The sequence below is a fragment of the Rhinolophus sinicus genome, linkage group LG04, assembly GCF_036562045.2.
Source record: "Rhinolophus sinicus isolate RSC01 linkage group LG04, ASM3656204v1, whole genome shotgun sequence".
Classification (NCBI taxonomy): domain Eukaryota; kingdom Metazoa; phylum Chordata; class Mammalia; order Chiroptera; family Rhinolophidae; genus Rhinolophus; species Rhinolophus sinicus.
Window position 1 is genome coordinate 115,678,220 of NC_133754.1, and position 15,918 is coordinate 115,694,137.

The 15,918-nt window shown below is 42.5% G+C and overlaps 1 long non-coding RNA gene across 1 annotated transcript in view; it reads left to right on the top strand.

The window, feature by feature from the left end:
* LOC141571106 (uncharacterized) overlaps nt 1-15,918 on the top strand; it is a 240,509-nt gene that overhangs the window by 89,702 nt on the left and 134,889 nt on the right. Inside the window, exon 3 of the long non-coding RNA XR_012495677.1 lies at nt 5,659-5,774. This is a non-coding gene — a long non-coding RNA (uncharacterized LOC141571106). The remainder of the gene's footprint in view (nt 1-5,658; nt 5,775-15,918) is intronic.

The window sequence follows — 15,918 nt, forward strand, 5'->3', positions numbered from 1 at the left end:
AGTACAGGTCGTGTATTAGAAAATTCCCTCAGCTTCTGTATGTCTGGACAGGTCTTTATTCCTCCTTCATATCTAAAGGATATCTTTGCTGGCTATATTATTCTTGGCTCATAATTTCTCTCTTTCAATAATTTGAATATTTGGTTCCACTCCTTCCTGGTTTGTAGAGTTTCTGCTGAAAAATCTGATGATAATCTAATGGGCTTTCCTTTGTAGGTTACTGTCTTCTTTTCCCTGACTGCCTTGAGGATTCTTTCTTTGTCGTTGATTTTAGACAGCTTCAATACAATGTGCCTTGGAGAAGGCCTGTTGGGATTGAGGTAATTAGGTGTTCTATTTGCTTCTTGGATTCGAGGATCCAGTTCTGTCCACAAGTTTGGGAAGTTCTTGTTGACTATTTGTTTGAATATACTCTCTGTTCCCTTGTCTCTTTCTTCTTTCCTTGGTATGCCCATTATTCTTATATTGCTCTTTCTGATGGAGTCAGAAAGTTCTTGTAGTTCTTTCATTTCTTTTAAGTCTCAAGTCTCTTTCTTCTTCCATCTGTGTCATTTCCAGGTTTCTATCTTTGATGTCACTGATTCTTTCCTCCATCTGGTCAACTCTATTACCTAAGCTGGCTCTTTCATTCTTCATTTCTTCTATTGAGTTCTTAATCTCCAGGAATTCTATTTGGTTCTTTTTTAAACTTTCAATCTCTTTGGTAAAATGTTCATGTTGCTCTTTGATTGTGTTTCTGAGTTCTTTAAACTGCCTTTCCATGTTTTCTTGCATCTCACTGAGTTTTTTCAGAACTGCAATCTTGAATTCTCTGTCATTTAGGTCACATATTTCCATATCGTTAAGTTCCTTTTCTATAAGCTTTTCACTTTCTTTCTGAGCTGTCTTGTTGCCTTGGTTATTCATGGCAATTGATGATTTATTATTTCTCTTCCTAGACATCTACAGGAGTCAGTTCTGCATCAGATTGATAGGAAGAGGTCTTTCTTTTGTTTTCCAGTACGTGTTGGTAGAATGTTTTATTTTCTCTCTGACTGTAGCTTTTTTTCCTTTCTCACACTGGAGTGTTATGTTTTCTCTGCACTATCCCAGCTTCTCACACAATGGGGATTCCCTGGAAGGTGGGCTTCTCCTCTGTGAACAGTTCGCCTGGGTCATAAGGCTTCGCGTTCGTGTGGGGATGTGGAGAGCTTTTGAAGTTCCAAAGCTCTTCCTGCACCAGATTCAGAGCCTGTGTGTTTCAGCAGTTCTGTTTACTCCTGCAGGGATCCACCCAGATAGGTGGGGATAGGGGCAGGGTGGGTTGTGAGGTGGCTCAGAGTAACGGCGGTGACCACCACCACAGCCAGTCCTGCTTCCACAGCTCCCTCCCCTTTGCCGGAACTAGTTGGGCTGCGAATCTGTGTCTGCAGAACACAGTTCTCAGGACTACAAATATTCTGTTCTTTTGATCTGACACTGCTACTGTTCTGTTTCTCACACTGGGCAGGTGGGGGCGGGGCAAGCTCAGGGAGGGTAGGGAGGGGGTGGGTGGTTTCAGTGCCTAAGTCTTCCGTTCTCTGCTCAGCAGTTATGGCTGAAACCACCATTTTCAGCCTTCTTCTCTCAGTCTTTGCTCCGAGGTCTCTGCCGTGAGCATTGGTGTCGGGACAGAGCCCCAGAGAGGAGTTTCCAGGCTCTCGGCCTCACATAGAAAGGTGCTGGCTCAGGTAGTAAATGGCCATCAACTGTGATTGGATGGACATCTATGTGGCTAGTTGGTCATCAGCTGTAGCCAGTGAGCCATTGGCCACTAATATAACCGCCATGGCTACGCTAGCAGAAAATGGGGGCTAGCAGAAGATGGTGGCTGAGGTAGCAAGAGTGGATTGCAGTTAGCAAGTGAGGTTGGTTGGCAGAGAGAGAGAGTGGACGGCAGGAAGCAGTGTGGCTCATGCTTCCTGTGTCTCCAACCCAGCCGCCAGAGAGACAATAGTGGTATGACTCCCCTATGTATGGCTCCGTGGGTGTTCCTTTTTGGCCTCACCATATCTTGCATTCTTATGTGGGGAGCGGGAGCAGAGACACCACATGACACCCCGCATGACAGTTGGGTTCAGCCATATGATTTTCTGTCCCCTCAGCCCTGTGAGCCATAAGCGGAGCCCTAGCAGTCTGAGTTCTTCCCTCTCCCGCAGCTGCGGTAGTTCTGGGATGCAGTGAACTTGGAGCACTGAGCTAGGTCTGCATCCTGCACCTGCATGGCTCCGTCTCCACAATTCTCCCTTCCCTCTTCCCCCGCTCGGGCAATTTGCTGACCTTCGGGTGAATTCAGCAGTGAGCCTCTTCGTCTTGCTTGTCTCTGTGCAGGGAGTCCTTTGTGGAGTTACAGTTGTTCAATTTGTTGCAAATTCCAGGGGAGGTTTCCAGAGGCTCACCTTAGGCCACCGTTTTGATCCAAACACACTAAGCCAAACATTTTATACAACACATAGTCTACTCCCCACAATAGACCCTTTAAATAGGATTCACTGTTGCATTCTTCTGCAGATGAGGAAAGGAGCCTTCAAAGTTCAAAGGACTTTCTGAAGGTTACCTCAAGGTCAGGACAGGGATCGGGATTCCAACCAGCCCTGATGTCAGATTCCGACCTCTGTGACCCTCATCATGATGACGACTACATTATCTGAACCCAATGCATAGTGACAGGTTCAGAGCATATTTTGAGTTACATGAAAGCTAGATTAAGAAATCTAGCTTTCTCTTTCCACATAAGACAGCTTTTGACATAACACATTTACTGTACCATGTTTCCTTCGGATTCCTGCCATACAGGGATTTGATGATAAAAGTGTGCAAAATATCCAATTCCTCCATATGAATTATAAACTCTGTTTAGGTCTGTGTGACATAAGCATGCCAAAGAAAATTTTATTTTATGTTCAAAGTTTCCATCACAAAGCACTTTTCCTCAGTGCTGGTATGTTTCTGGAAAACGAACATTAAATATAGAGCTCAGGACTCGGTTTCCTCAAAGAGAAGGAAATCTGAGAATAACAGGAAAGGAGGACTGTACTTAAAAATATATTCTTTTTGTTAGAATCAAAGTTGTAGTAACATTGGTATTACAGGTGTTTGTGAGTTTCCTTATTCTTGGAGAATCAGAACTGGCAGCAGGAATCTCAGTTGCTCAGTCCTTGGGAATTTTCTCCTTATGTCCCCAAGTTTGCTTGATAAAGAAGAGGTCTGCTTCATCTAGTGTTTTTATTTGAAAGGAAAACTTGATTGGGGTCTATATTGTTTTCATGTTGCTAAGAAATCATATTTTCATGTATAAGTTCTACATTTCACTGTTTCTCCAAAAGCATTTTTTGTAAAAATAGATGTTATACTTATTACAGAGATTCAAGAATATCAAATATATGCAAAAAATCCTAAATTTCTTATGAGATTATTGCCTCATAGAGGGCTCTAAGTCCTTCCAGTTAGCAACTCTGGTATACTCTTTAAAGTTGGGAAGCACTTCCATACATGAGACACAAACACACACACACACACACACACACAAATTACTATGATTCAAAAATCTTTTAAAGCCAAATACAGAGTTGTTAATACTGTGAGGTGCTTTTTTAATACATATATATATATATTTATACATATTTATATATAATTTATATATATATATATATATATATATATATATATATATATATATATTTTTTTTTTTTTTTTTTTTTACCAACTCTAGGCTTCTTTCCAAACTGCTTGGGTTATCAAGAAAGACACTTTTCCCAAATAAAGAGTGCAAATTGGCCACTTCTGGCTCATTGAGGTCACTAGCCTATGATACGGGATGCTGATGAATTTGGCTACATGTCCAGAAAAATTCCACTCGTGCCTCAGGTTTAAAAGCTGAGCCCTATTTTATAGTCAGGTTCTGCATACTCTCCTGGTTCTTAGAAAACTGTAACCACTTTCGCAATTGTGCTGTCTAACTTGAGTTGGTTCTACTCACCCTATCTGAACTGAAACTCACTCTTTTACTGTCACATGGAAAGTGTCTGTACTCCTTATTTTTACCTTCTCCCCTCTCTCTCTTGCCACCACTATTCTGTAGTCTTTTATTTATATATAGTGTTATTACAGTTTTAATTTGACATTTAAGTCCTTGACGCCTCGATTATTATCTGTCTCCTTCACTGGACTGTGAATTTCTTTAGGGCCATGACTTTGCCTACCTTTCGCTCAGCATCTTAGCTGTATTCTGTGGGATAGGATACCTGTATGGTAAACTTACCAGTGAGCAAACGAAGAATGAGTGAATAATTGTCCATAGAAGGTGTGGTATCCACAAGAGATACCACACCTTCTATGGACAATTATTAAAATACAAGAGAACTGCCTGCAGTGAGCTCTTGGCTTGTTACATCTCACTGGCCCTCAAATCTGAGGAGTCTTCCTTCTGATTTTCAGAAGTCATTGTATAGGTAATGCATTTATATACATCAAAGAATATGTCCCCTGGACAGAAACTTGGCCATAACAAATATCTAATTGCCCTCTGAATATAACAGACCAGGATAGATATGTACAAAGTCAAAGACAGAAAATATCCCGGGCCAGCAAGACTGGTTTGATTTTTCAACAAATCACATGCTACTCAGGGTTATACTCACCAAGGCAGACAGTGACATTAGCCTTCCTAGTGATGTCCAGAGGAAAAGGTGCCCAAGCATACCTGGTCTGGACTTGAAGGAAACTTTTTCTGCTTTGGAAGTAGCATCCGTCTTCTAGGCATATTGTTTATGTGCCTGAAGAACGAGGAATTGTAGGTCACTCTGCCCTGCCTCCCTGTCCCTACCAACTCCCCACCAGCCATCTTCTTTCTTCATCTCCTGCCTTTCAGCCATCCTTTAGATCTTCGCTTCAGGATCACTGCCTCCAAACCTTCCCCACCTCCCCTCCACTGCAGTCCCCCACACTGCATGGGGGTGGATGCCTCTGATTATTACTGGCCTTCACACAGTAGGTGCGCAGGGAGGAGGGTGCCGGTCACAAGAACGTGTGTGATCCCCTTATTTCTCATTTAATTGGAAAGTGAGACATTGGTATTCTGTCACATACATTGGTTTCTGGGCATTTGGTAAACACGAGTCCTCAGAGAGGTCAGATTTGGCCAGGTTCTACCCAGTTTTGTCAGCAGCCTCCCTCAAACAAACTCTCTCCATCTGCATCTCTTTCTGACCCCAAACGTTGCTTCTGAAGCATTCTCACGTAGGAGGAAAAATGATTCGAGACTCAACCCAAAGGCTCTATACTGGAAGAAATAAGCAAACGAATGATAAAAAAGCAGCTTGAGTGAAGACTGCATTCGTTGGCGTTGCCTGGTGTTAGGTTTTTATTCAATTTAGGCTCTGTGTAGTATCTGTTGGCTAGTGAATGTTGCGATCTAAATTTATTCTACATAGAATCTGCAAAGAATTTCACCTACAGTGAAAAGCAGCTTTTCGTACTGGTTTCATCCCAGGAAACCTATTTTCACCTTAGATGAAATATCATACAGAGCTTTGTTTACCCTTTTTTTTCCAGAAGCCTCAGGGTTTAGTGAGGGTGGGGTCTGAGGGGGGCAGTGTTTTCCACTCCAGGCCAAGCTCTTGTCTCTTTGTTGCCTTTTAGCTTCCATATTGATCCGCTTACACAAAAGAAGGAATAAAGAAGTAGTAGAAGTTTGGAGGCCATTTGAAAACTTCACACTGTCTTTATTTTGAGAATGGACCTTGGCTGTAATTACTGTAAGTTGTAATTATGATTTGAATGATTCCTACGTTTTCATTATTGTACGTTTTCATTATTGCATGTCATCAATTGCACCTTTTCAATATTCCAGACCCTGTACTAAACCCTTGCTGTGCATTCATCCCATTTAGTCCTTACGGTGACCCTATAAGTTTGGCACTCATGCCATCATTTTATAAGGCTTAGAGACGTTAAATGACTTGTTGAAACTCACAGAAAAGGAATTGGCAGTGCCATGACTTAACCCATGTCCATCTGATTTAAAAGTTCAGATTCTTTCCCATTGTGGTGGTTTCCCCCAAAGCAGGTGCAGTAATCATTGTGCAGTAACCATTGTGATCTGACAGATTTGACAGATATTTACATGTCAGATTTCTATATATAGGATGAAATGCAAATATCCATAGTAAATTCTGCTTAGAAAATATTGGTAGGTATTTGTTTTATACAAATGGTTTAATACGTGGAGTGAATATTCTCAGGCAGTAAACTGAAACAAATTAAGTAATCTCAGAGCCTGTTTGTCTGCCATCACCATTTAGGGACATATTGGCTGTAAAAGAGAGAGAAAAAATAACTCAAATCAAATTAACCAAAAATAAAGGGGGGGGGTAGGGAGGGCAGTTCTTGGCTCACAAAACTGAAAGATTCAGAAACATTTCTGTGTTCAGGCAGAGCTTGAGCCAGTAACACATGTAACCAGCACCCAGTTTTGGCTCTGGTTCTCCCTTTCCTAGTGTCGGGTTCATCTTCAGACTCTGCACATTGCTCCGTCTCCATTCCTAGATCTCTTTTCTTTTTCACAAATGGCTGGGGCTAGCTGCAAGCTCATAGCTGGCCTTGAACCTCATTGTTCAAGGGCAGGGGAAGGGTCCCCTCTGGTTGTTCCTGCACAAATCCTCATATGCCCTTTTTCTTAGTGGCTCAGATTTGTTCACATGTCCACCTTGAATCAATCATTGTGGCCAAAGAAAGAGGAGTCTGTGACTGGCTTAAATCCATTGGGGCCTGTGCATGGTACACAGCGTGGGTCAGCCCTGCCTGAGCCACATGGTGTCAGCGGGAGGGAGAAGAGGGTGGTTCTTCACCGTAGTCTGGGGACACTGGCACCGTGCTAGCATCTTCCTAATACTCTGGGATGGTGATCTAAGGCCCTTAAAGCTGCATCACATTCGATCCTTTCCTTGTTTTGTAAACCACAGGCTTTGGGATTTTCCTTATCATGTGATGATGCCTCCTCCATTCAGGGCATCTACAGGCATATTTCACCCTTAACAGGGGCCTCTCCCATTTGTGCGGGGCTAGTCTTCCTTCTAGGTATAAAAGTGCCTCTAATTCAAAGGCCTTTAGGAGCAAACTTAACTGTAAGTTTCATTTCAAAACACATACTCAGCTGTTTTACTCCCGGCACTCTAACAAGGAGTGTCCCTCCCTACAAGCTGCAGAATGGCTTGAATGACCATCATCGTCGTCATTGTCACCCTCATCGTCGTTTGGACTGCAGACCTTGTCCTGGGCCAGTTCACTTACATTGCTCTCCTCCAATCTGGGAAGTCAATCTTTTAAAAATCCTCCACACATTTCAAGGCCCAGCTTCAGGTCTCCTTCCTCCAGGAAGCCTCTACACACACTCTAACCCTCAAGAATATCTTCTTTCAGATGATGCTTTTGTCTACATTAGTTATCGTCCTCTGCTTTGATCTGTCTTCCTAACTAGGTTGTTAGCTGCTCAGAGGCAGGGACCTTAGCTCCTACTTTCTCCTAACACAGTGGCCTTGAACATCAAGCCCTCAGTAATTATTGATTATCACTCAAGACTGTGGAAGTCTCATTCCTTAGACGAAACCAGGAAACCTTTGTGCTATGTGAGAAAACTGTTTATGCCAGCTACATCCCAGCAGTCTCATTTGTCTGAGCACTTGCAAGTTTATTCTGCAAAATGGCATCACCATGAATACTTCTCACACTAAGGAGACTGAAGCCCCAGGACCAAAAACGTTTCCCTCAGCAGCTGTATTTTCAGCACCATTTCTGGTAATGGCACTGGGATAAGCACTTGTAATATCTGACCTTTGTGAATGTTAGAGCGTGTTGGCATGAAGCAGAAAGATCACAGACCTAGGAATCTCACAGGTCTGGCTTTAAATTTTAGACTTGCCACTTAGTACCTGTATTACCCGATGAGAATTACTTAATGTTCCTAAACATTAGCGTTCCCCTCTGTAAAACTGGAAACATAATTCCTACATCAGAAAGTTGGGACCTATCCGTATCTTCATCCCAACTGAATATACTGCAATATAATTGAGTTGTGACGCTAACCACGCGAAGTTGGCATCAGACACCGCAGGTTTAGGGGTACAGTCCACAAGATTGCCTTTCAGAACCAAGCACTGGGGGTCTCCAGGCCACCTACACATGAGACCAATGGGCCACCAATCCGTGAGGTTCCTACAATGCCCTTGGTGTGATCATTTGCTGGAACCATTCACAGAACTTAGGAAAGCAGTGCTTATGGTGACAGTTGTATTATAAAGATGTCCACAGGGTGAGGTCTTGGAGGAAACACAAAGCTTCTGTGCCCTCTCCCTGTGGACTCAGGGGGTGTCACCCTCCTGGCACATCATGGTCACCTCTCACCAAACTCCACTGAGCTTTGTTGTCTAGAGATTTTACTGGAGTTCCATTATGTAGGCATGATTCATTAGCTCGATGGCAATGGGATTGAACTCGGTCTCCAGCTCTCTGCTCTCCCCAGAGGTGGGGCTGGGCCACGTCCTAATCCTCTAAACACCTGTCGGTCTTCCTGCTGACCAGCCCAGTTAACACTAGGGAAGCTGTCTAGGGGCGCCGCCTTGAGTTATCTCATTCACGTAAGAAGACACTTCTACTGCTCACGGAATTGCAAGTGTTTTTAGAAGCTCTGTACCAGGAACCAGGGGCAAAATCCATATAAAGGAAGTTTATGTGATAATGAATGAAAACGCACCTTTAGATGAGAAAAAGTAAACATGGAACTAACTAAAGCATTGAATTGAAAGACTAAATTTTATGATTATACTGTTAGCATTGTTGTCCCTCCTTTTTTTTTTCCTTCCTGCTCTTCAGAACTCTGTCAAGATTCTAGCCATTTAAAAGACCCAGCATATGTAGCAGGTAGTGGAATCATGCGTAACTCAACATGAAAAAGCATCTGTTGTAATGTACGTTTGGATTTAATTAATGAAGTATAGGACAACTTTCTGAACAAAGACAGTTTTAGCCACTCCTCATAAATAAAGTTTCCATAACAAGAAGAACAGAGAGAAGGCTGGGTGACCTGCCTAGGACAGTGGGAGGAGGCGGAATGACAATGGAAGTAAGCGCAGAACCAGTCGTTACAGACCGAATGAACACAGATGCTAAAAGTTAAATGTGCAGAGTAAACAGCTGTGATCTTCACACTCTACACTGCTGTTTCAGATCTGCATCTTAGGATGAACTCTTCTCAGATCCCACTAGGTTTTCATATGACCAGTGGCCTTGAACGTGGGCACAAATGCTTTGAGAAAGCCCTATTGTGGGACGACTATACTGGAACCACTGGGAGCCACATATCACTTCCCAGTGATGGGATGTCATAAGAGGTCAGAAGGAATGACGCAGACAAACATTCATGTTATTCTCAGTGAAAAAGAACAGGTTACAGATTTAAAATGAACATAATCCTAATTCTCATCCTTACACACTTATGCAGGTGGACACAAAAAATACTGGGGAAACATATCAAAATGTTAATAGCTTAACATTTCTGAATCGTGGCACTACCATTTGTTTTCCATTCTCTTACTTATTTTCTTCAAAATGTTTACATTGCTTATGTATTAGTTTTTTTTAATAGTTTATTTTCATCTTCTAAATACCACATAAGTGTGCAAAAGTAATTTAATGTCAAAGTGAACTTTAATTTTTCTTTCTTTCATTTTTTTTTTTTAATTTTGTTGGGGACTATAGGGGGACAGTGTGTTTCTCCAGGGCCCATCAGCTCCAAGTAGTTGTCCTTCAATCTAGTTGTGGAGGGCGCAGCTCAGCTCTAAGTCCAGTCGCTGTTTTCAATCTTTAGGTGCAGGGGGCGTGGCCCACCATCCCATGAATTGAACCAGCAACCTTGTTGTTGAGAGCTCGGCTCTAGCCAGCTGAACCATTCGGCCATCCATCCCTCTGAAGCTCAGTGACAGCTTGTGGTCTTCGATCTAGTTGTGGAGGGCACAGCTCACTAGCCCATGTGGGAATCGAACTGGCAACCCTGTTGTTAAGAGCTCACGCTCTAACCAACTGAGGCATCTGGTCCCCCATGTATTAGTTTTATCATAATAAGAATATTTAAAGACAACACTGCATTTGGTATATAGATTGCCCTGTGATTATTTTCATTTTATGTACTGTGTGTCTGAATGATATTCTATCTCCTCAAGGGGACGGAACCTCTTGGAGCAGAGGCACAATGCCTCCTATCTCATGTGCATGGTTGCCTTTCTGTTAGGTTCTCAGTGTCCATCAGTTTCTGGGTGGACACATTTGCTGCCCAGTTTGCTTTCTCTGAGCCATTGAAAAAAATAGAATCTGAGAGGCCAAAAGTTGAGACTGATGTGGAATGTCAGCGAAAATATTGATTGCCAAATATTATCTTAGAAGTCTATACAATCTTCTCTAACCCCCTTTCCCAATAAAGCCCATAAGATTTTAGATGACCATTCATTCCTGAGAGACCCCTGCTAGCTCTGGACGTGGCAGATCACTTTCCTTGAAGTGAGGCTGATGAGTCCAGCAAAGTACCTGGGAGCAGACCGCCTTTGCAATGGGTACCAGTTCATTTTCAGAAGTAGAGGATTGGGGGATAATATTGAATAATGAATAATTTTATAATGGAATGCTGCAGAGCAAAACCAAGTATGGATTCAAAAAACATCATGTTGGAGCTTTTAGAAAACTATGGTGAGCAAAACAGAGAGGTCTTCATTTCATGGAACTCACCCCTTTGATGTAGAGAAAAATCCTCTCAACAAATATATATAACTTAGTGGCATTTTCTCTGATTCCATGATGCCTCATTGTTGATAGGTGCTGGCTATGGAAATAGATGTCTTCAAGCTTAAAGGCACCCCACTTCCTGTCTCGCTGCATCACTCATTCACTCCTTCATTCATTTACTCATACAGACAAAATTCAGAAACATCTGCAGGCACCTTCTGTATAACCGTTAAGGCATGGGGGGGGGGATAGGAAGTAGCATGTTTGTGCTGACATCTCTCACGAAAATCATCACCCACTAGACATCATGCTTCTGATCAACGACGCATATTACCTGGGTTCCAGAGTTTTTCCAGTCCTATTAGTCCTCAACTTAAAATGGCTAAATTACTTTTTCTTTTGCAATCTGTTAAATAAAAACTGGAACGTAGTTTACAACACATGGATTTTGAATGTACCAAATTTTAGTATGTAGGACTCTTTCCATCTCCAAATAACTGAGACATAAGGAAATAAGATTTCCTTCTGTATATTAATCTTTAAATCAAAGTAACGAAGATCCCCATTTTTCTGACCGATGGGGACTGACCTTGATGGCCACAGCTGGCCTTCTCTAGGTAATGCCCCTGCAGTTGTCATGAGTTAAGTGCTGACAATAGAAATTGCACCATACAGTACCAATTAAAGAATTTAGGAAAGTTAAGAAAACTTAAGAGGCCCAGAAGTGAAAATACATGTATTATTAAGTGAATAAAAAAATTTCCTAGAGATATTGTTTAGAAATACACTTCTTTGGTGAGCTCCAGTAGCTTTCTCTGCCTTGGTAATATTTAAAAAGAAATGGACTCTGGCAGAAGGTCTTACATCATTTTTCCTGCTGAGGTGCATTCTGAGACAGGCATGTTTTAGTAAATGTCCTTGCTTGCAATAATTGCTTCTCTGGCATTGCAGTGTAATGCTGCCATTTCCTTTAATCTACGTCGTATATGTTTCGGTATCTGACCACTCAAGCTATTGTAATAAGAGACAGAAAAAAAATTACTTTGGCCAGTTTCCTGAGATGCTAGAATAGATGTTGTCAACTATAGCCACAGGTTAGGAGAAATCTTTTGAAAGGGCAGGGGGATCAGTCCCTAAAACCTTATCTGTTTTATTGCAACGTGATGGAATATGAACACCATCACATATTGTGTTTTCATCCACTGATTGACTAGGTCTTTGGTCCTAAGTGATAATGACAAATACAAATACTCAATGACTTACCAACAAGAGAAATAGAGATTTCTTGTCGGGCATCTTACAGAAAGCCCAAAATGCAATTTGAAACTGGAAAAAGGAATCCAAGCAAAATAGAAATTGCCCATGATGCTCATGGGCCCAGCAATCATGGCTTTACATCTCCATTAAAAGGCACCTCTTTCTCTGTACAAGATGAGGAGCTGGCTCATCTACCAAGGCCCTGACTTCACTGAGCTTGTGCTTTACCCTCATGCATGGCCTCAGGGATTTCCCTATTTTCGCAAATATAATTTGTCTAGGAATTATTTGGTGTTTCAATAGGAGATTTACTCCACTGATATGCTGTGTGCCTAAACAACAAGGTGATTTTCTTTAAAAAGTCAAGTAATGGGTCAGCTCAGCAAACAGATCACTTGGGGCTGATGTCTGATCCATATTTATTTAAATTTTGCACAATCAAAAAGGGACATTTCTTTTATTGCTAAATATCTTTCAAGGCCTTAAATTCTATACTAGGTGATGTTCTAGGCTCTGGAATTTTGATGGCAAAAAAGACAGATAAACTTCCTTCTCTCATGGTATGTATGTTGGCGGAGAACCACAATAAATGAATTAACAAAAAGAAATATGGAGGCAGGGAGGGAGAGCGCTAGAGAGAGGGAGGGAGGCAGAAGCGGGAGAAGGTGAAGGCTGAGAAGGAAGAGAGGAAGGAAGGAATAAAAGAAAAGAGGGGAGGAGGGAGGAAGAGGAGGAAAGAAGGAAGGAAGGAAGGAAAGAAGGAAGCAAGGAAAGAAGGAAGGAAAGAAGGAAGGAAGGAAAGAAGGAAGGAAAGTAGGAAGGAAAGAAGGAGCAATAAACACTCTGAAGGAAACAAACAAGAAGTAGAATATATGTATGTAAACCATGACATTTACATACATCACAACTTTAGTTCAGAGGAACATGCATATTAGAGCCATATGATTTTAAAGGTCAGAGACCTTTGATAAACCAGTAGTTCTGAGTAATTTCACTGGTGGGCCGTGGCCATGTTGGTCTCTTCAGTGTTGCTAAAATAATATAACATGGAAACAAGACCCCTCACAATAGTAAGGACCCCCACCCCGACAGTAGTTAGACACTGAGTTGTCATTATACCTCCCTTCTTGAAGAGTCATAATTTATATTACCATATGACAAATTCTGGAAAATCCTGCAATACCTATTCTATTAAGAATTCCCTAAATTATTTGGATATGGAAACTTGTTTCCTGTCCCAGTTATTAACCTCCCACCTGATTTGTTGTTCTAATGGTTATCCCATGGGCAGGATGGCTAGTGGAAGAGGCATCATTAAACAGAAAGCTCAGCCTTACTAGAGAGTGGCCAAAGACAATGAAAAAGCAGTATCCACATCCTAGGAATTTATTTATGTGTTTGTTTGTTTGTTTTTCACTTTTAACAAGGTTCCATTTATTTAAAAACAAAACAAACAAAAAACTGAACTTATCGAAAATGAATACACACCTGAAAGTATTTTCTGAGGGAACTACTCAGCTAAGCTACGGTATTAATAAGCACAAGGTAGTTTTATAGAACAATTGCTCGTAGATACCTTTTAAATGAACATTTTACATAAAAAGTTACTTTATTATACGTCCAAGTAATGCTTCTCAAAGGGCAGCACTATTTCTTGGCTGAGGGAGTGGAAACAAATCATCTTAGGGGCTTTCAAAATGCAACACTATGCACCCCTGGAAAAACATTCTAATACGCGTCTTTTTTTTTTTTTTTTTTTTAAGCATCCTACAGACTTTAAATTTTAATAAATAAATATCAGTCTTTAATATCCCACATAAATAAAAATTTCTTTGGGGTCCCCCTTTTCTTCAGAGTAAAGGGGTCTTGAAACCCCAAACTGAGAAAACCACTGTAGTTTATCCTTAGCCACATATGGTCAGTTTCTGGCCCTGACCTCATAAAGCACCAGTGTGAGGGAACTACCCAAAGCTGCTATATAAGGTCCTGACTGGGCTGAGCTTTCTGTTCGTTATAGCCCAGGAAGCTGATTTGTGGTCACCTGTTGGACTTGGACCTTTTAGCTTGTTTTCTCCTTCTTTCCCCCCCGTTTTGTTTTGTCCCTTCATTCTTGTTTTCTTTGTCTCATTTTGTTACTACTTATTATTTTTTCATTTTTCTTTAAATGTTTTAGTATTTTTAGTGTTGTTAGTACAGTTAGTACATTTACATATATTTACATATATTTACATACACTTACATACAGTTAGTACAGTTAGTACAGTTAGTGCATTTAGTCAATGTAGTTAGCACAATTATTGTTTATTAGCACAGTTAGTAATATTGATAGTATATATAGACTGCGTAGTTAGTATAGTTATTGTCTATTAGCACAGTAATATTATCGATACAGTTAGTATGTTTAGTCAGTGTAGTTAGTACAGTTATTGTTTGTTCGCACAGTTGGAGAGCATCGTTAGTATCGTCAGTGAGCGTAGTTAGCGGGTCACCACGTCATGTGACTTTACAGACATCCGTATTGACCAGGAGCCCCCCAGTGCCCATTAGGAGCTCCAGGGAAGCCTCACAGAGGGCAGCTTTGCCAAGGTAGTGTTGGGCAAGCACATTCTCACGAAGACGATGGTGGCTGTGAAAATCATCGACCAACGGGTCTCCGAGGAAACGCACAGATCTCTCCTGCACAAAGTCCGCTGCATGGCAGACTTGCACCATCCGAACATCGTCCAACTATTCCACATGATCAGCTCGGCAGAATCCCTCTTCCTAGTCATGGAGCTGGTGCCCGGAGAGGACATGCTGAGCTACCTTCTGGCCACGGCCGCATGTCGGAGGCCACGGCCCCCCGCGTCTTCCGGCAATGGTGTCAGCGGTTCACTACTGCCACGAGAGGGCGTTGCTCACAGGGACCTGAAGCCAGAAAACGTGGTTAGACGCTCAGATGAACGCTAAACTTGCAGACTTCGGACTTGGCGCATCCTCCAATGCACATCAACTCAGCCCGTTTTGTGGCAGTCTCCTTCATGCAGCCCCAGAACTGTTCCTGGACGAATCGTATGATGGTCGTGCCACGGACATCTGGAGCCTGGGAGTGCTGCTCTACGAGATGCTTACGAATGCCGTGCCTTTCAAGGCAGAGGACTCGGAAGGGGTGAAGGATAAGGTAGTCAGAGGGCAGTATGTGGTACCATCTTATCTATCCATTGATGTGGAAAGCTTCCTCAAAAAACTGCTAACCCTCATCCCTGAGCAGAGAGAAAATCTTGAGGCCATCATGCCAGATCCTTAGTTAAACATGGGCCAAGAGGAAGAACTGAAACCTTACGTCGAGCCACCCGGTGATGTCATAGATCCCGGGATAATAGAACAGATGGTGAATCTGGGCATTCATTGGGAAGATATCAAGGACACATTGTCAAACAAAACATACAATAACATCATGGCCACATACCGCCTATTACACACACAAAACCCAAAATCCCCGTATCGCACCATCAAGGTAAAGTCCTTCCATCCTCCTGAGTTCCAGAGCCGCAGTCCTCCCCAGCCCAGAAGGTTCAATCAGAGTGGTCCGGTTTCCAGCAGGCAGAGCAGCAGCCTATGGACCATGCGCCAGGGCAGAAGCCCCAAGAGTCTGCCGGTCCCAGAGCCATCCTGGAGCACAGCGCCACCGTTTCTGAGTCCAGGACCACCACCTCCCCATACGGCATGGGATCCAAGACCACCACTTCCGAGGCCATCCGAGGGTCCAGGAACGTCACTTCTGACCCCTCCACTCCCGGCAGCTGGGGCTCCAGGACCACCACTCCCAAGCACTGCTGGGGCTCCAGGAACACCACTCCCGAGCACAGACCGGGCTCCAGGACCACCACTCCC